The sequence below is a fragment of the Pipra filicauda genome, unplaced genomic scaffold, assembly GCF_003945595.2.
Source record: "Pipra filicauda isolate LSUMZ 115617 unplaced genomic scaffold, ASM394559v2 scaffold59_size3379749_pilon, whole genome shotgun sequence".
In the NCBI taxonomy this organism is placed as follows: Eukaryota; Metazoa; Chordata; class Aves; order Passeriformes; family Pipridae; genus Pipra; species Pipra filicauda.
Window position 1 is genome coordinate 2,263,060 of NW_024104753.1, and position 20,788 is coordinate 2,283,847.

Consider the following 20,788-nt stretch of genomic DNA (forward strand, 5'->3'; position numbering starts at 1 on the left):
TGAAACAAAATCAAACAAAATAACATATTAACAGGTGGATAAGTTCTCCCTGGTCCTACATTAGTAGTTTTGTGTATTACTTCTCCCAGTCTGGTTTCAGCATAAATGTGACTTGTTATATGACAACAGTTCAAGACCCTTGAAAGATTTTTATCTCAATCTATTTTTCTAAAATCAGATTCTCCAATATAGTTTCCAATAATAAGGAACAATTTTTTTTCCATTAGGCACATTCACTTCACAGTGCTTCCTGGTTGGATGCTTTTGGTCATCACCAAGACTTTTGGAAAGCTTACAAACAGTTGAAAAGGAATGTGATCTGCAGATTTGTGTCTCCTGCAACCTCCAAAGTCCGAACTGTGAGGTCCACAAAGGTCCACATTAAGATAGTATTGGGACCAAAAGTTGGAGTCAAGAGAAATTAATGCTGGTTTTGGGAAAAAACAAACCTTCAGCTACAGTGATGTCTCTGAATTACTTTCTCCATGAAATCATGAAGGTAAGCTGACAGATTATCTGCTTAATTTTCAAAATGAACTACTGCATTTTCAGATGAAACAGCCCATAAGGCTGACAAAGCATTGTCTTCAGAAGGCACTATAAAATCATCGTTACTGATGTAACACGAGATCTCAATAATGACAAAATAAAGATCTCATTTTATTATGCTAAAGTAAGCACTGCAACAAAGTAAATGGCAACTAGCATGCAATAGTACATAATTTATCCACAGTTACTTACACTGGGCTATTACCACCTTACCCAAGAGTCTGAACAAGCACTCCCTATACATGACAACTACTGTAACCCAGTCCCAATTCTGTATTTAAAAGTATTGGAGGTGGGAGGAGGAGGAAAAGGCAACTTATTTTTTGAATAAACAAATATTTCTAGAAAATGCTGTGCTTTCACTTACTGAGCCTGTTTTCCTAGGTTTATGCATAGAATTGTGACATTACACATTCAATACTTTTGCTGCAGAAGAAAGGTTGCAACAACATTACATTAGCATAACCAATCTCAAGTTAACATAAAAAAAAAAAAAAAAAAGAAAAGCCAACCCCAAAACTATTTAAAAAAAAAAGGGGGGGTAAGGAAAGAATACCACAGGGAAAGAATAAAAAGGAGAAGACATATTACTATGGTCTGAATAATGTCACATTCCATTATTGATTAAAATGATTTTACCATGACAGTTCATTCATCAGATTCTATTTCTCATTACACACAAACCCTGAATATTTATCAAGCTTACACAAGGCTTTTCTTCTCATCAAGCAATGCATTTCCTCTCTCCCCTCTAAAACTAGGTTATATTATGTTGAAGGGTTTACACTGTCTTTGAACTCTCTCCTTCTCACACTTGACCTCACTACCATCACTTTTTATCTCATTATAATGGATGCTATTAAGTATTTATATCTAACAAGGTGATTTCAATGGTTCATCCTTTTCAAACAATCCTGTGATCATTTTCAGTTAGCAGGAAATTAAGACATTTTATCAAATCAAGATCTGTCTTCTACCATTCAGAATTAATATTCTTTCCAGTCAGGACATTTAAGACCTTCACCATATACAATTACAATACATTTTTGATGGCTAAGGATGGAATTCTCCAACCCTCAGGCATCCAGCATGCACATAAATGTCAAAGACTGATTTTTAGATTTTTACAGAATGTAGGCTCAACACCTTTGTTAAAGGAACAAGTTAAACCTGGAATGCATTATACTGTTATTATAGATGGCCAGGGAAAGCAAAGAAAACTGCAGGTGCATAAGAAGCCTGCTCTAGATTAAATAAGTGTTTGTAACCCCCCTTTGAAAATGCATTACATTGAGATATACTGCAGATAAGTGCCTACTATTTCCAGAAAAATATATGAAAATAATTAAAAAAGATATTAACATGGCAAAAAAGTGGTGACATGCAAAAGGTGATTCTACATTCTGTAGCAGTAAACCTTCCTCAAAAATTCATAGTGAAAGTATGCACAATACAAGTAAAAGCATGTACAACCTCAGCTCTGATATCCTGCAGCTCACGAAAAAAGCTTGTATTCATTTCATTAACTTTTTGACCAAATTTCATAGGATTAACAATAAAACCATTTCACCTTACAGAGGTTATCTAGAAGACAAAGTACTACCTACTCTTAATACTAAACACAGTGCTGCTTTATCTTCACATTATTATACACATCACTGGACTTTATCACTACAAACCAGTTGTGTTTGCAGAACTTCATCAAAAAGCCTTCACTTTTTCTTTTCCTAAATAGACTGACATGCTTATGATCCTTTAAGTCCTAAAAATCTTAATCCATTAAACAATTCACAGCTTGGAAATACTCCATTCAAACACAACATATTGACAAAAAAAAAGAAAAAAATAAAAAAGCACCAAAATTTGACTCGTATTAATACCACGATTAATAATATGAATTTTCAGAAACACATTTTCCTCTACAAATAATGTTTTCTGTTTCAGAATTTAAAAATGCCAAATGAGAAAGGATTATTTTTTTCTGATATTTGTCCAGCTTTAATAAAGAAAAAAACAAGTTAAAATATTATATTTTTTTTATAACTTGCATTCTGAAAATTTGTGAACCGATCTATTTAGCTGTGTTGGAGCTTGAAAAATAACATTTGACCAATATCAAAAGCTCTCATAAGAAAAACTAATTTTAGACTTTGACCTCAGAAACACAAGACAATTAAAATGACTTGATCATTTTCCACATAGGTAGAACCTTAAACTTCTGAGCTTGAGTGCAGCTGGCCAGTTTCCAAGGTTTCCCCAAAAGAAAAATCATAGCTGGAGAATGATGAAGTATAATCCAACACACAGAAAGCACATGGCATGTAAGCACATGTAAAAGATATTGCACAAGAATTTGACACTAACAGCTACATTACTTCCACTCCCAAGAACTAAAACAATCAGTTGTAGGAAACTGGCCACGGTAAAGCAGCGGTCGATAAAAGCAATCATGCCAGCTAAATTGTAGCTGAAGTCAGTGGCACAATTATTTTTATTTTTAAAGCAGTGACATACCAGTGAAAACATTCCACTGAAGATGAAGAGTCTGGGAAGTGTCTATAGAGCAGATCCATCTGGAAGAGCAGCTGAAATAGTGAACAGAGTGAATTTCCCACTTTTAGGTGTCTTGCATAATTTCTTAACCCTTGCCCTTAGATTTCAACAGATCTCTTCAGACTAAGACTTACAGTATTTAACCAACAGCCCTAGACAAATACCTTAAAAAAGGGGCCCCAGTTATCTGAGCCTCCTCAAACCTTTCAGAGAGAAATAAAAACAAGCCATTTTACCCCTCATACACTTCTGTTCTGCTTAATCTTTACCTTTCTCTTTTGCTGTCTTTTGGATTTCATCTGTTGATATTGCACTTTCTGCCTTCAAAATAGAAATTATTTGTGTGTTGGTGCATATTTATGAGAAACAGCAATGTGTAAGAACTCAAGCTGTGAGGAAGTCTTTACCCTGAGATCCCTGTGGTCCCTCAAAACTCTCCTCAGCTGTTGCAAACCCACAGGAGACCTATTTGTTTATGGAAGTATGCCAGGTGTTTCTCTTTCATAAATATTTAATTAATCAATCTTGTGAGGAAAAAATGCAGCCTGCACAACACTCATGGTAATGAATATGTGTTAGCTGTCTAGATTTTTTCCCCTCAGAAGCTGATTAGTTATGTCAGTTGTAAAGGGAAGCAGATCTATTGTATTTCTAACAGGAAAGCAGAGCACAGTGATTTTGTGGGGGAAAAGTTTGTACCAAATGAGACACAGAAAATGGGGGAATAGTAAAAACGATAACTGCTCTGTTAGCAAAAGGGAAACCCAGTGGATTTGAAAATAAATAGTTTTTTTTAATTTATCGTGATGAATTAATCCAAATGGCTGCAGAAAACCTGCTCGCCTGGGTACATCAGGTCACCTTACTGATTCCTGCTATTATGGCCAGTCAGCCCCTCCTGAGAGCTGAAACTCTTTTTCCTCCTTTCACCCATGATAACCTATGGATCACATCTCAGTAGGTGTAACCAGAACTAAACATGAACTCATTAGCAAAGGAAAAAAAAAAAGGCATATCTGAGGGAGTACTGGACACAGTGATCTGCAACTAGATCTAAGTAAGTAGAGATTGTCAGAGATTATAAATTTCTTTCCATTTGCTAGAAGTGCAATTTCAAGTGTGTGGTTAGGAATATAATCTCTTGATGTAGAGAGGAGGAGGACAAGGATACCATCAGACCACAACTCCGAGAACCTTAGCTTTCTGCCTGACTCTGCATGGGAAAAACCTACTTAAATGGCAACCTGTCACAGATCTGCCATGCTCAGGGTTTGTCTGGGGGCGTGCAGAACTACATTAAAACTGAGTAAATTTACTCCACCTTTAACTACCACAAAGGATTGAAAACTCTGAAAAAATCAAAAGGAACTTTAAGGTCTGGTCATCATAAAAAATACGGTGACTATCACAAAGCGAAAATCTCGAATGGCCTTTATTTTGTGTCTTACCCTCACCTTCAGGACTGCTTTCCTCTTGGGTAGCACACAATGGTTTTTTATATATAATAAAAATAAAAATATAAATGTAAGGTACCTGACTTTTTGTTAAGGGAAAGTGTGTGGCAGAGCTATACTGATATTACATTTTGCCTGCCTGTGAGGTTATTTCAAGACGCAGTCAAAAGAACAATTGTGCAGGAATACTGTCCCACTGAAGTGATTGTGAACCTTCCCTTACCTGTTGATACAGCATCCAAAGCACAGAGTGCAATCCAAATCACCCAAATTTTGGATGCTCAGCATATTGCATAAAAATATACTGCATACAAAAGGGAGCTGGGGTGAGAGGGCAAGGGCTGAGCCCCTGATTATCCACACTGGTTGTTTCTCACTAGCTCTGCTTTGGTCACTTATGATTTTTCCTGCCCAAATCAAACATTTTGATTGTGGAAGGCATTTTAACAGGGGCTTAGTCTTTGGCAGTGTGAGTGCAAACAAGCCAGTATGCTCAGCAACAGAATCAGGGATTTGTTACTTATCATCTTTTTAAGTAATATCATGTGCCTGATGCAAGCCATAGTGCCTTACATCAGGTTTAAAACACAAATATGACAGCACAAAACGTAGTCTCTTTTTAAAAAATATAAAAATAAAAAAATCTCAATGTCACTGGGGCCAAGATTTTACTTCTACAAATTGTTATTTAGGAATTAATTAAATAAAACAACAAACAAACAAACAACGTATTTCGGATTTAGCAAAATCCAGTATTTTAGCTCAATTCAAAAGAAAGTGAAAAAATCAACTTAAAAAATAGAATCATTTTATCCACTCTGTACAAATAAAATTAAACCTTATACCTCTAACAATCTTTCCTTTTTTCAGTTCAAGTTTCTCACTATGATTTTAGTTTAGAAGCGTAACATTCCAACACATGACCTATATCTATATCTATATATATATATAGTAACTACATATATATATATATAGATATATAGTAATTAAATGAATATGCTATTCACTCATGCTCACTTTGTATGCATGTCCTACCAGGCTTCCTCACTGCCTTCCTGGGCACTGCAGGCGTATTAAACATCTCTTCTTTTGATGTTTACTGTGACCTCCTCTGGAACCTCAGGGAACTGTATCTCCATGTATGAATTATGATGCAGATACTTGTGCAACTGTAGAGGTCTAAAAAAAGTGTGAGATGTGACACAGCAGTGCAGGGATGGAAGAGCATCCCACTGACCACTGGAGCACATTTCCTACTCCTGCAGGCCACTTTGTTACCCATTCCCCTTGCTAACCTTCCCCTTATTTAATTTCTGCACCTATTTCTGTTTTCTGTCCACTGACAAACAGAGTTCCATCTAAGAAGGTTTAAAATTTTATTCAATTATTGTAATGTTTTTCTAATTTTTAAATTTGATTATTAAAAGTCTAGGATACTTAGTACTGCAAAACAACTTACAGCAGAAATATTATTTCTACCCAAAATAACTAAGCCTTCACCATTTGACAGAACATTTTCTCGAAATCCTTGTTGACTTTGATAGGTCATGATAAAAAATCTGGGAGAGGAATGCAAAATTGTATTTACCATCACCTGAGAAGGCAATATTTTTATACCAGTTCTCAGCTCAGTAATATAATAGTGACAATGTAGGTCTAAGCTAAGTTTTAATTACTGTAGTTAAACAGACATTTACTCAAAAGCACAGGGCTTGTACAGATGATGGTTAACATTCTCTAACAATGGTTAATATTGTTTTAAGATCCATATTGGGAATTAAACTAGTCCTGTCTGGCAGCAGTAAATTTCATCTTTGCTGCACATTTTGAAGACATGGCTCAAAGGAGTATTAATCTGGCTCATGCTTAGGCTGTTGAGCTTGTGAAAACTTGAATCTCAGAACTTCTTGGTCTTGCCTAGCTGCACAAAATTTACGTCAATTCAGGCTGAGATTTCTCCTCACAACATTTCATTTCTATGAGAAAAGTTTATATTGTAATTTAAGGATGACAAATCATTCTATGTCATTTACAAGTTCAGCACTCAGCCTTGCAATGGCAGAAATTCCAAAAATCAAGATTTGTCTGTTACACAAATGCACTTCTCTTGCAATTTTCACTCAAGTGCCATTTCTTCATTACTGGATTCTTTAGTTTTATACACATCATTCTTTTCTCCTTCTTTGTTTTCTTGGCGCATTTCTCTTTATAAATTGTAAATGAGGGAATATATACTTCTCATTTTCTCTCCGTTCAGAGCCCATAAAAAGTAAACATGCAGAGCTAGAGTTTTAAACATGAAAACACCATGTCAGTCAACTAAAATACATCTAATTTTAAACAATGAAGCATGACAATAAAGCTACTACTTCATAACCCCTTTCTGCTTTATAAAAAGTCAGACTCAGTGTACGGTACAAAACTCTGCATTATGTAACACAGATACCTATTAAAAAGACACTCTTGGCACTTTAAAGCACACTGTTAATTAGCTGATTTCAGTGTTTAAGCGATTATCTAAAGGACCATCAAATGCAGAGCGACGGTGGCAGAATAATATGAAGTAGGATAAAATGCTTACAACTTCTGACATCTTTAACTTGAAACACCTGACTGTACAAAATATCTGGCTTTTCACATAAATGTTTCTTGTGTCTACATAACACAAATATAAATGTAAAATGAAAACAACAAAAATATCTTAGGAATTATCTGTACAAGCCCTTTTCCGGTTAAGTGTCTGTGCTTCACATTCACACCCACATGCTTTGTGCAAAATATGAACAAATTAAGTTCATAAGATAAAACTGTTTCACAATAATTAAAGGAGAAATCATAACTGAGACATCACCTTAAAAAAAAAAAAAGGCAAAACCCCCAAAAGGACAATATGTAGACTTTCTATGGCACTGATAGTATTTAAACTCATGAGTTTGCTTTATGTTATCATGTTTCTAAGGTTTTGTGAGAGATACTGGTTGAGACATTTGTCAAGAACTGCCTCAGAAACCTGAAACTTCCTTATTGTGCATGTATCTACACTGGAAACCACCATTCCTCCCCCCTGCATCTCATCCAGGATATATCTGGAGCAGAGTCTAGGCTAAACAAAAAGGCTGACAGGCTTTTCCAACAGCAGACAAAGCAGTATTTAGTCCTGACTGAGTTCACAGATAAAAAGGGTACCTGTAGTGTTGCAAACCTTCTAATGAGTTGTCAGTCTTACCAGAAAACCACAGGCACGTTTATGTTCACATCTGACCATGTTAATTCAAACGAGTCACATAAGAATAGGAAAGGTTATTTGGTGACATACGGGATCAGTTTCCTTAATTGTTATTCCCTCTTTTCACTTTATGCATCCTGACCTTTTCCAGCTATCCCAAGAGGAAACCAATGTGATCTCAAAGAAACACTCAGGCATTGCTGCATCATTACTCTGCAGCTCACCTACCCAAGGATTCAGTTACCACATTTACATGGCTGGGGTTTCTTAAGGGAACTTCTGTGGCTTAATATTACTGCTGCAGAAATTTGTGTAGAGTTAATACTGTTAACAGAAATATAGCTTGGGAACACTGTAACAAAACATCAGTTCCTTCTGGGAAAGGAATCAGATAAATATCTGCCCAGCATTACTACAGCAATACTTGTAATCTCAAGGGGTGCAGTTGTATTATCTAGCTCCCCAGTGGATAAATTACAAGGTCAGTCTTAGTGAGAAAATTTACCTGCTATTGGAAAAAAACACAGCACTAGTTTTGACGCTGTGTGCCCCCCATTCTTATGCAAATGTGGTTTTCTTTCCATTTTTATAACTTTAGATAAAATTAACACTTGACAAAGAAAAGTACCATCCCTACCAGCGATGACGCACATGCAGAAAATACATGAAAAACAACAGGACAGACTGGGAGGGAGGAAGATTATGGAAAATAGTGATATACACAGCAGTGCACCCTGGTTAAGTGCACACAAACACACACACACACACAAAAAGAGTATATAATGGAATATAGGGCACATCTCTCATAAATTCCAGTCACACAGTCAGTGGTTCCCCAGCTCCAGAAAGTCACATGTCACTATTTGTGAGAGCACCAGCAAATCTGCTTCTCAGCAGCAGCAGAAAACAGTGATCACCAGTGATACTGGTGATTTGATGAGTCAGTCCTGGTGGCTCACCCACCTCAGCCAAGAGCCTGAGGTAGTTGGTCCACCTCCCTGCCTGTCCTGCTATGGTTCTCTCCTACATCCCAGTGGAGTTCACTGGGACCTCCTTCATGCCTCTAGTTGTTACTCTCATGAAAAGGTAGAGACAATTTCATGATCAGTGAAAATGCTGGAGGAACTTGGCATTGGATGACTGGAGAAAACTGGTTCCCTGGCAATCATGGCATGAGGTGACATTCACCAGCACACGACAGAGAAAGCATTCCAAGGAAAGAGCCCTCTGCTTGGCAGGGCACTCTTGATCCCTTTTTCCCCCAGGTGACCAACGAATGCTCCCACTACCATTCCTCTTTACCTGTTCTCTCCTCAGATGCTTTCTTACAAAAATGCCTTTTTTTTTTTTTTTTTAAACATACATTTTTGACCACACTGGTATGTAGGAACACACTGAATTCCAAAACACTTATTTCTAAGCTTTTTCTCCCTCTGTCAAATGGAACTGAAATTCCAAATTTACAGAGCCTGGACACGGACAGAGAGGAGGGACTGCATTCTGGTAGGTCAAGTAGTATTCTTTCCTTGGGAAAGAGGCTTGACAGTGTTAAGAGAAAGGACAGGGAGGGTGACACACAAAGTTTGGGACAGATGATGCCCAGAAGGAGCAACGGTTTCTCAGTGCAAAGCTAATGCCTGCCAAAAGTGAGTAAGAAATCAGGCAAAGCCTTGTCTTTCCTGAAATCACAGCAGTGAGAAACTGTCCCATGGATTCATTGTATATCAGCTATCATTGGACACTTAGCTGGCCAGTGTTAGTAACATGTCACTAAGATTCTCTTCTCCTCAGGGCAATTCTACAACCTGTGCTGTGCATAATGCTACAGTACAACAGAACTCACTTTAAATCTGTTTCCATGATTATCAATGCCACATTTCCTGAACTACAGTGTATGAGTGACCCAGAATAGAAAGCAAGACGTTCATAGTTTGGAAGGAAAGACAAACCCTTGGTGATCAGTTTGTCCACACTAATAGACTCTATGTGTATGGTTCTGGTTCATACAAACCCATAGCTTTATGGACACCTCACACTTAATCTAACAAAGAAATTTCTCCACAGTGAGTGAGCACAGAAAGAAGTAAGAATGGAAGAAGTGCAGTTTTGGACATTACAATATAAAAAAAGATGTGAAGCTACTAGAGAGTGTCCAAGGGAGGGCTATGGAGGTGGGGAAGGGCCCAGAGGGGAAGGTATACGAAGAGCAGCTGAGGCCACTTTGTCTGTCCAGCCTGGAGAAGAGAAGACAGAGGGGACACCTCATAGAGACCTGCAGCTTCCTCATGGGGGGAAGTGGAGGGGCAGGCACTGATCTCCCTGGTGACTGGTGGCAGGACCCAAGGGAATGGCCTGAAGTTGTCAGGAGAGGTTTAGGTTGGACATTAGAAAAACATTCTTCACCCAGAGGGTGGCTGGGCACTGAACAGGCTCCCCAGGGAAGTGGTCACAGCACCAAGCCTGACAGAGTCTAAGAGGCATTTGGATAATGCTCTCAGGCACTCTTTGGGATGGTCCTGTGCAGGGCCAGGAATTGGACTCAATGATCCTTGTGGGTCCCTTCCAACTCAGCATATTGTATGACACCTTAATTTTCCTCCGAGCTTAACGAACTCCACCAAAAAAAAGCCCCATCATACACAAAAAATTTGGTGCAAAAGAACAATAATGAACTTAACACTGTTGTCTACAGTGTCATTGCTCTTCATAGCTATCAAACAATATTATCTTCTAGAATTATTGGTTTCAGAGTCAATTCTATCAATTTTACACTGAGCTTTTCTTTGTAACTGGAACATCAAAAACTTACTTTGTTTTACTAGGAAAAATTGATTTGTTTTTTTCCCATAAATTGATATAATCTGAATGGTTCATTTTCTTGATACACTATGAACATTAAAATAAGGCTGAAACAATGTAGCTATAGAATGGATATTTTTTGAATCTTTGTGAAAGATTAATGATAGTTATAAAAAGCAAAGCTTACCGATCTGTTATATGACAGACAGCAGCAAATAAAAAAGCAGATTCGGGACTATTAACATGTATAATTATATTCAGTCATTCCTTTTAAAATTGCTTAAAGCTCAGCTGGATTTAATATTTCCTTCAATCAACAACATGCAGGATGTGCGGAAGAATAAATTATGATTAAAATACAGACAATATGAAACAAGGAGATGTAGACCATTAATTTAATTCATGACATTTTCAACACCACTTTTATGAAAGTCGTGGATTTTATTCAAATGGACTTTATAGAGCTTTTGAAGTAAGCAATCTTTGAAGTTCCTCCTTTATTTGTTGTTACACTTATCATGAAATGTCAAAGAAAAATGGTTTATTACTATCAGAGGTGCTTTATTACTCATTTTAGGGGGATTATCAAAATGAGAATCTCCATCCAAGGACAGATTTAGCAGGTCATAAATTTTGCACATTATTTTGATAATAAAAATTGGCATTGTAATTATCCATTTTCCCCAGATACTTCCTCTGGAGGAATAAAAGCTGACAAAAATTCCACCACCTTATGAAAGTTCCACTCAGCCTGCACTTTTTTTTCCTGCATGATGAGGAATACAAAGTGTTAGAAAAAAGGCTTGAGATTCACATACTCATTATCTATGAACTAGTCTCCGTTATTATATGAGTTTCAGTAAATTTACAGAAACATTTTGAATTCTAAAAAATAAGGACTTTTCATGCTTACTGTCACTGTTAGGAGAGGTTTGAATTGTTCTCATAGTATGATAGCTATGAGTCAACGAGGGTTGACCACAAAAATTAAAACTCAAAATGTGGGTAATTATCTGCTTCGGCAAAATGTTCCACTTCTAAAATGGTTTAGGAGAGGAAGGATTGGAAGGAAAGAAGATCCCACCATATGCCACCATTTTCAAAAGGGTGTTTTATATCTCACTTCTGCTTCAGCATCAAATGACAAGGATATAGGATTCTATAAATTTCTGTCTGAGGTTGATATGTCAGTATTAAGACATAAAATTAGGAAGATGCACATGAATTTGCATAGCATTCTCATTTGGGATTAAAAATTGAATTCTGAATCACATTTTACTAGCTTTCTTATAGCAAGGGTGTAATTTGCACCCATACATATGGTTTATATGCAGGACTAAGCACAGAAGACAGCACATGTGCACTCTAGATGTATTCCTATAAAATTATACAGCTAGTACTGCCAGTCCAATAAAGTGTAGACTCACAGCACTAAAGCAGCGAGGGGAGGGGGAGGTGGGGAGGGGGGAAACTTAATAATCTACAAATATGTATCTTTTAAGTAGAATTCTGCTTCTGGGGAAAAAATATAAAGGTAGTTCCGTTAATATTTCTGACCTTTGCTCAGCCTGGGCACAACTACATTCTGCTGAAAAGTTATATCACTTTATAACATTGAAGGTACTAAGTCCTACTATTGTTTACTTCTTAACAGAATACTTACCCTCTCTTCCCAAATGAATGGTTTTGTCTTTGCTTTCTTTATGAAAAGGATTGCATGGCTATGGAGTGTGCAAATTATACACGTGTTGTGCTATTTACTTAAGCTTCTTAGATCCAAGCAGAAAAATGAGATTAAGTCCCTGTTCAGTTTTTACCAAGAATGGATGCACATCAGGATCAGAAGGGAATGTCTGAAGGAACATACTGAAAAGGATATCACACATTTAAATGTTTGAGAATATAGGAGGATTGGATGTTTCCATTAATTGGAGAAGCTATTAAATGTAGAAGTGCCTTTTATCTGCTATTGTCCCAGACTTGTAATGGATCACCTCTCATATCACAACAGAAACACCTTTCAATGACTCCTTAACAAACAATAACAAACCAAAACCAACTAAACAACAACAAAAAAACCCCCAACCAACCAGAAGCTGCTTCCCAATCTCTTTCCAAAATCAAGTATGCTGCATATGGCCCCAGAGAGTTCTGCAGTATTTTACCATTTTTGGGTAGGAGGTTGAGTACAAGAATTTCAGAAGTGAGAAGCAAATGCAGAGATTAAAGTTTCTTGAGGAAGTAAAGCTTTTAGACATGGAAACTCAAAACACTCAGAAAGACAGGTTTCTTAAGGCCTGGCTAAACTTTGAGTCTACATCCTTAGAAATATTTGTGGGCAACAGGAAAAAAATATTGTGGTCTTTCCAATCTTTGGCAATACAATATTTTTTTTAAATAACAGTTGAAGAATGTAAAGGTAGACTCCGAAATTACACCTGGAATATTTATGGCTGTTACAGAGCACATTTCATAAATGATTGTTTGGTGCCTCTCACTGAGCTCAAAATGAGAATGTGACTGTGATGAGCAGAGGAACAATTTCAGAATACCTCTCTGTGACACTGTCTGTATAAAACACTGAGCTGAAGGGGGCCTGAACTTGCCAGCTACTGCTCCCTTCTGAGGATGGACCCCCTCCAATATCCTCTTTCCAAAAGCTTATCAAAGTCAGTATGCTCTTAGAAAGCAGTGATGGATGAATTGCTTTCATCTTTCTTTAACTTTAATTTTCAATAATTAAAAGGGGGGCAGATCTAGTCAGTCTCAGTTCTCATCAGAAGACTACACAGCACCTAAGTGTTTTGGATCCTGTGGGCTCGGGGGCTGACTGACAGCATCTGTGCTGCACAGGAATACGTGGTCCCCTTTCTAATTAAAAGGGGGCTCAATCCCAGCTCTCATCGAAAATCTGCAGAAGTTTAGTGCTTACATCAGTCAGATACTTTATAAATATTTACCATTGATTTCTGTTATTAAAATAAATACTACATTGCATAAACCAGATTCAGAAAGCAGATATTTCATTCTTCTATGCCAAATGGATGTCAGTCATTATGAACAATAGACAAGCGGCCTCTTTTGGCTCTAAATAAAAGAAAAACTCTGGAGTTGTTTCTAATTAGAACACCACACATTAAATGCACTGCTGACAGTCAGTCTTGCAGATTTACAGGGCCTTCCATACTGAGAATGGTGAGGAAGGTGCAGAAAAGCACGTGCTCCAGTAAAGACAGTCAATAGTGCTTTTTAAATGGCCATAAATAAAACCCTTTTGTAGGAAAATATTCTGTCTAGGTTTACCATGGCCTTGGAAAAGTCCTAGTGAAAACAACAGAAACATTTTTGCTGCAGGGTTCTGCCCACAAAAAACAGACCAGGTTGCCTTAATTAGATGCATGAAAAACAAGCACATGGATGTGGTGAGTGAACGTATATGTATTTTGTGTTGTGAAAGTCACATCTTGATTTGGATCAAGGTTCTGATCCTTAAAATTTCTGATGGTTCATTATAAAATCATAGTAAAAATCTAAGCAGAGATTCTCCAAAGAAAACAGGGTATGCAATTTGGTCCAAACCTATAACCCCCTTTATGTTTAGTGCTGATCTTCAGATAAACAATTCTCTTCACATCACTGCCTGGAATTTCTCTGGGGACGGGGAATAGGAAGGAAAGCAAACATCCCAAATGTAAAGTCAAAAAGCACTCAAGAGACTTCCAGTTGAAACTTTAGCAAGCATGTTGTTGGCAAACATTTACTTTTAGCAATATGCAAAAAATGTTAGGTTTTGGTATATGAATTCTGAAACTAAAAATTGACTTGAAATGTGAGTAAATGGAATTTTAGATCATGTTTGTTATCCACTAAATAATTCATTGTTCCATTTTATACATGCAGCCTTTAATTAACTCACTGAGTCAGAGGCATGATACTACTAATCCATTCATTTCCCCAAGCCCACTGAAAAGTAGAAAACACGTGTGGGCACAAGCAAAAGACTAGGAGATTATTAAGAAGGAATTTTTAATCAGAGAACCTCAGGCAGCTGGATCCTCTTCTCCCAGCTACTAAGACCAGATTGAGGAGTGATTGATAACACCTGTTAACTACTGCCTCTTTCCTGAAGCTGTTGAGTCATAAGCCTGTACAACTACTTTTTCCTGAATTACTAGTCACAATAGCACAAACTAGATAATAATTCTGAGTAACAAGTTTCTTTTTAAGTACCTGTATGTATCAAACACCCAATTTCTGCCTAACTGGAAAATATATTCAGTAGAATAGCCTTCAACGACAAGCAGAACTTGGATAACTTGTTCTAAAATACATATGTATGTGTATATATATACACAAATACATCTGAAGGGGATGCATACTTGTTACAAGCCAATTGTGTCTTAAATATTTGCAAAAATATCCAACCTCTTTTCTAAGACCATTCTGCTGGAGTAGACATTCTACTTCCATGCTGTTTTGCTTTACAGATGCATTTGTGCCTTCCTCTTCAGGGAAGGACAGCTTTTTTCACCAGTGTGATACAGAACAAAGGGAAACCCAGCCATCTGAAACCTCACTGGCTTCCAGTAGCACCCAGCTATATGATAAAAGCACATAAAAATGATACACTAAATGAAGTATTGGGAGGGAAAAAAACCAACAACAACAACAACCCCCTCCCCCCAAACAAACTATTACACCACCCTTCCAGTAGCTCACAATTTTCCTTTTCTCTGTTTCAGGTAGGGTAATTAATTTTGCTTGAAGAGTCCTTTTCACCATTTTATACAGGTCTGAGTTTCGCTCATGCCTGTATTGCTTTTTCAAGGCTTTCAATAGCAATGTATCAATAACAGTTTTCTGTGGACATACACTCTAGCAGTTCCAGGCAGATGTAGTTCCTCCATTCCTCTCCCTTGATCCTAGTCTACATAATTAAGTATCAGACTAGATAATCCCTTAGGTCCGCTCATTATTCCAGTCTATTTAATACCAGCATATCACTCTGGGACAGGTTACTGTGCTCTTACAGGCCTTAAAATGTATAGGTTAAAAGATTTACAAGGTAACTGAAGTTGTGACCTCCTTGGGGGAAGGGAAGAAGCATTAAAGGAAGGATAATTCAGAGAAATGTGGCTTAAGTGCAGCACCAGAGCTATAACCCCTGAAGTTATTTAAACCTTTGTCTTTTACCACATAGTCCCTGCTGGGTGAAATCTCCAGTTGGCCTAAAAGACTTAATCACCTCTGGTTGGATGAGTATTAGCAGTTCATTTGCATAAGTACTTGTCATTATCATTAAGTGTGTTTGCTTTCAGATATATTTAAGTCCAGGTTAACTCCTTCTTGCTTGACATTAGAATCTCTCAAAGTGGCAGTGGCTGCATTGTATTTCCTCTGATCCAGTCTCCCACTTAAGACATATCTAGGACAGCTGTACTCTTTAAATACTCATCAAAGGGAAACGATCCCATCTACTGCATGAAAAATTTAAGACACATATTTTCCATACAAAGTCAAGATGTGGTCACGGCAAAATGAAAATACGACATAACACGGTAGCAGTAAATGGGGTAGAGTAACCTAGTTGCCAGAACACTTCCCCTGTAGTTCTAATCACAGCTCTGCTTAGTGTTGATCACTGCAACAAGCAAAATGTTAAGTGCCTGCAACTCAGTGTAAAGCCAAACCCTAGGGTCAAGCATCCAGTCACTGTGTAAGAGATAGAGATTTACCTGGGAAACTCAGGAAGCTCTGAAATCCTGGTAAATTTGACTAACTGCACGGGCTTACATTCTTCTGACATACAGTGTGGGTGAACAGCTGAGTGTGCTTGCTTCTCTCCTTCATTGTGTTGGCTTCATGCACCCCATCATGGAAAAAATTAAATAAAAAAATACTTTACTGTGAGGGTGGTGAGGCACTGTAACAGATTGCCCAGAGAAGCTGTGGATGCCCCATCCCTGGAAGTGTTCAAGGTCGGATTGGATGGAGCTCAATCAACCCGGTCCAGTAGAAGGTCTCCCTGCCCATGGCCAAGGGGTTGGAACTAAAAGATCTTTAAGTTCCCTTCTAACCTGGGCCATTCTGTGGTTCTGTGAGTCTGTGGACACTGTGAAGAGGTGACGCCTCAGGAAGAAGAATCAAGGAGCCACCAGCAGAACCACAGCACTGCTGTCTAGGGCTGGCAATCCCACCCTTGCCCAAAGTTTGAGCAACTCTGTGGTAATCCTGAGCATGGACCTTATCAAGCATCTCCCTCCTTTTGTCCCAGAACAGCTCTGGACTTTCCAGTACAAAGACATACATATGCCCTTGTGAGGTGAGGGCACTGAAGCCTGGGGCATGGAAAATGCTCCACAAGACAGGGGGAGACAGTTCTTACCTGCTGATTATGGTGAATAACCAGGAAGAGGGACCTATCTCTAAGGATAACTTTCTGAACTTATATAAATTTTACATTGGTGAAAACAGAAGTGATCTTGAGAACCAGAACTGAAATAAAGAACCTCTCATGAACATGAAATATCTGATAAGCTAAAGAATCACTTCCCTTTCACTCTGCCTCCTTCGGGATACATGACTCCTGAACGACTGTTTTTCTACCTCATTTTGGAGAGCATCCATCTCCAAATAAATAAGTATTTACTTGCAAGTAAGTAATAAGTTTAAAAACGTATTACTCTGGATAGAGAACATTTCCAGAATGACACAAGCATTTTAACTGAAAGAAAAACCAAACTTTGATGTTCCACTGCCTACTAAAGCAGCCTAACAATTAAGCTACTAATATAGAACTTAAAGACTGTTAACAGAAGCTTTACTTTAAAAATATTTAAACATAATTTTAAAACAACCCCCCTGAAATTATTTAAAATAAAATTTAAAATAAATACTTTATAAGCATTTTATAAGAAACCATTTTCATGTGACATGTTCCAGAAATGTTCAGAGTTTACAGATCTGATGGGTATTTAGGTATGAATCTGTGTAGTTGCTGACTTAGTTTTGCAGAAACAGAGACTGGGTCAGTTGTAAGCCTGCCACATGATGTTTAACTTATTAACTGACAAGAACTTGAAAGAAACTTAAAAGAGAGCTTCTGAGTGAGATTAGACAGCTCTAAACATTTTGTCTCAACATATGAGCAGGTTTTTTGGACCATAATTTTTACTTCAGATGTCAGATCCCCAGCTCATGTTTCCAAAATAACTGTTCACATTTCCTTGCTCTCCTCTGACAATGAACAGAGTAGTGAGAGGTCTGTTCTTGTGATGTACACAAAGCAACATTTTAGAATGTTTTCTCATACCTCTTTAAGTCAGAGGTAAAAGTATTCCTTACTGGTTCCTGAAAACCTGAGTTACAAAAACCTGCTATGATTCTTAACACAGGGAGTTTTCCTTTCTGTTGCAGTGACAAAACAAGTGGTAATGACAGCCTTGGGCTTCCCCACATAAAAGTTAAGCTACAAACATCTTGAAAACCTTCCTTGCATTTTCAAAGCATGAGACTTCAGGCAAAAAGACTAATATAATCTGCCATTATATCAAACTAACATATTATATATTCAGGTTGCATTAATAATTAATATCTTACATATGGTATAAAATACACACTTTTGAATCTATTATTTTTCTGGAGAATAACATATGTAAACTGCATTTTGCATACAGCTTATTTATATTTTTGGTAAACTCCATATCAAAATATGTTTATGCACTGGAAATGGATGTTTTTAATAAAAGTTAATCACAGTCAGGATTCTTAACTCATTGTCTTCTACAGTCTCTCTATCAGAAGTCTTTTAGAACAAGAGGAATCACATCCTTCATAATGTTGTGTTTTGTTTTGTTTTTTTTTAATATCTCTTCCTCCCAGGTGTGACATGCATCAGAGAAACCAAAATTGGAGGGCAGAGGAAAACAGACTTGTTTAGGAATGGTAAACAAGGAATGGGTAAAGTAAACAAAGTGCTTATCGTTTGATAGAAATGTATGAAGTAGAATTATAATCTTTTGAGGAGTTCTCTCAATGTCTGAGTTGGGTGCAACATTGTTTGGCAAGTTTTCATACTCATTTCCAAAATGGATGAGTAAAGTCCTCACCTCCCGCAGTATTTTCCTACAGGCAGACAGCCTGAATTGCTGCTTACGTTAATGTGCACCAGGTCATGCACACTTTCAACAATTCATATTAAATCCACGTTATCTCTGCATGTACTTGTGATAAGCTTGTAAACCTGTAAACAACATTCATCAGTATATTCACAGCTGAAATTCATTTTGCATCCCTTCCACTAACCCTCTGCTTCAAGGGTCTTGTAAAAATAATTTCCTGATAACGTAGAAATGTCAGTCATATTTCCCAAATTTTAATGTCAGGCATAGTCACCCCAGTTTCTGAAAACATCACAAAATACATTTTTAAAGCAAACAGGATTTAACATTTATAAATCTAATGTGAATGTAATGAAAAAATAACACTCTACCAGACAGATTGCCAGCCCTAACCAAGTGTGGTAACTGTGGTAGCATGAATATTTCTACTTCCATCACTGTTCACAACAAAACAGAGCCCTGAACTGCAGCATGTGCAATACTGATGCAAGAACTTCCTGAAGCATTACCTATTTAGGAAATTTAGGGACTGAAAACAATTTTTCAGTTAAACATTTGTTTCTTAAACTCTATCTGACAATGAACAAGGTATGATAGCATACGAAGTCTGCCATTGTCAATATAATCTAAACTAGTCAAATGCATAACATATAACTATAAATGTGTGATTTGCAAAAGATTTCCTATGAAAATAATTTTTTTAATTTTCAAATAGAAAAAGAAACATTTACACTTCTCTACTGTAAATATGAAGAGCATGTTTGCTGAATGAAAGTCTATCTGAAAGGCAGCAGTGCATTTGAAATCATGATATCCTTAATGGAAGATTGGTAATTTTAAATTTATTTTTAAATTTATTTTATTTTATAAGTAAGAGACTTGGCCACAACCTACTACAGAAACTCCCATTTGGGAGCCAGACACATTGCTTACTGAAGATAATTCTTGCTCTATTTCCTGCAGATGAGACTGATAAAAGACAGTGCTAACATTAAAAAATACACATTACCACACATATACACTTGCCTTGAACTCAACATCACCTCAGCCTACAGCTCACCATACACAGGTAAACACTCTAAAACACAAAGCAGAAGACACTGGAAAGTTACAGTACGTTTTCTGTCTGATCCTTGCAGTCATTAAACTAAGTGTCTTGGAAGGAAAAATTTTAAGCTACGAAGTGTATTAATTACCAATAGGCTTCTCCCCAGAATGCTTATGCACTTCAGTTTCTTCGCATGTTAAGCACTTCAGGATAATAATTAAAAAAGCCATTTTCTAGACAACAATACTAAAATAAAAATAAAAACAAAGCACCATTAAGTAAATGGGTTTTTACCTAATGGCAGTTAACTCCAGTCATTAGGTAAACTATATTAATGCACATTACTCCTTGTGTCAATAATTTAATGTTCCCCAAAATAATTTACACAAACACAGATAAGGATTTAAGAAAAAAGAAGGAGGAATTAATCTAATGGTCCCTCAGTCAATAAAGGAGTCCTGGGAAGGCAGTTCCAGTTGTTACTCACACAACACAAGAGAAATGGGCTGGGGTAGTCACGCATGGATTTCCAGAAGGAGAAGGGAGCTTTAGGTCTCCATAATTGGCATCACCAAGTGCCACAAATCATAGTGACAACTGCCAAGTCTATGAATTAGGACCTGGAACTAAGTCTCCCAAATTTGGATCTTGCTGCCATTAAATATAATATTATATTAAGGCTCCTAAATGCTGATGATATTTGCTATTAGATATCAAGTTGAGTTCATAAATGCTAATGACGTATGTGGAATAATTAATACCAGTGAAAGACCAGGACTGTAAACCTTTCCATGCTGTCTACAGAAATTCTCAGAATAAATGAAAATTAATACTATGTTCTCCATTTTCTGATGCACAGTGTGGTATGATAATGGCTTTTACTTTATCTTAAAAACACTGCATGACAACTGAGGATGGGACGATCCTGAAGCCATAAATTACCATACTTACTATCTAAGTTAAAGTGATAGCTGTATTACAATATATTTACAAAGCCATGATATATTTATCAAGAGGACAATTAAGAGAAATGCCAGAA

The 20,788-nt window shown here is 37.1% G+C and overlaps 1 protein-coding gene across 14 annotated transcripts in view; it reads right to left on the reverse strand.

The window, feature by feature from the left end:
- ROBO2 (roundabout guidance receptor 2) overlaps window positions 1-20,788 on the reverse strand; it is a 1,069,237-nt gene that overhangs the window by 605,306 nt on the left and 443,143 nt on the right. The gene's annotated exons all lie outside the window — the stretch shown is intronic.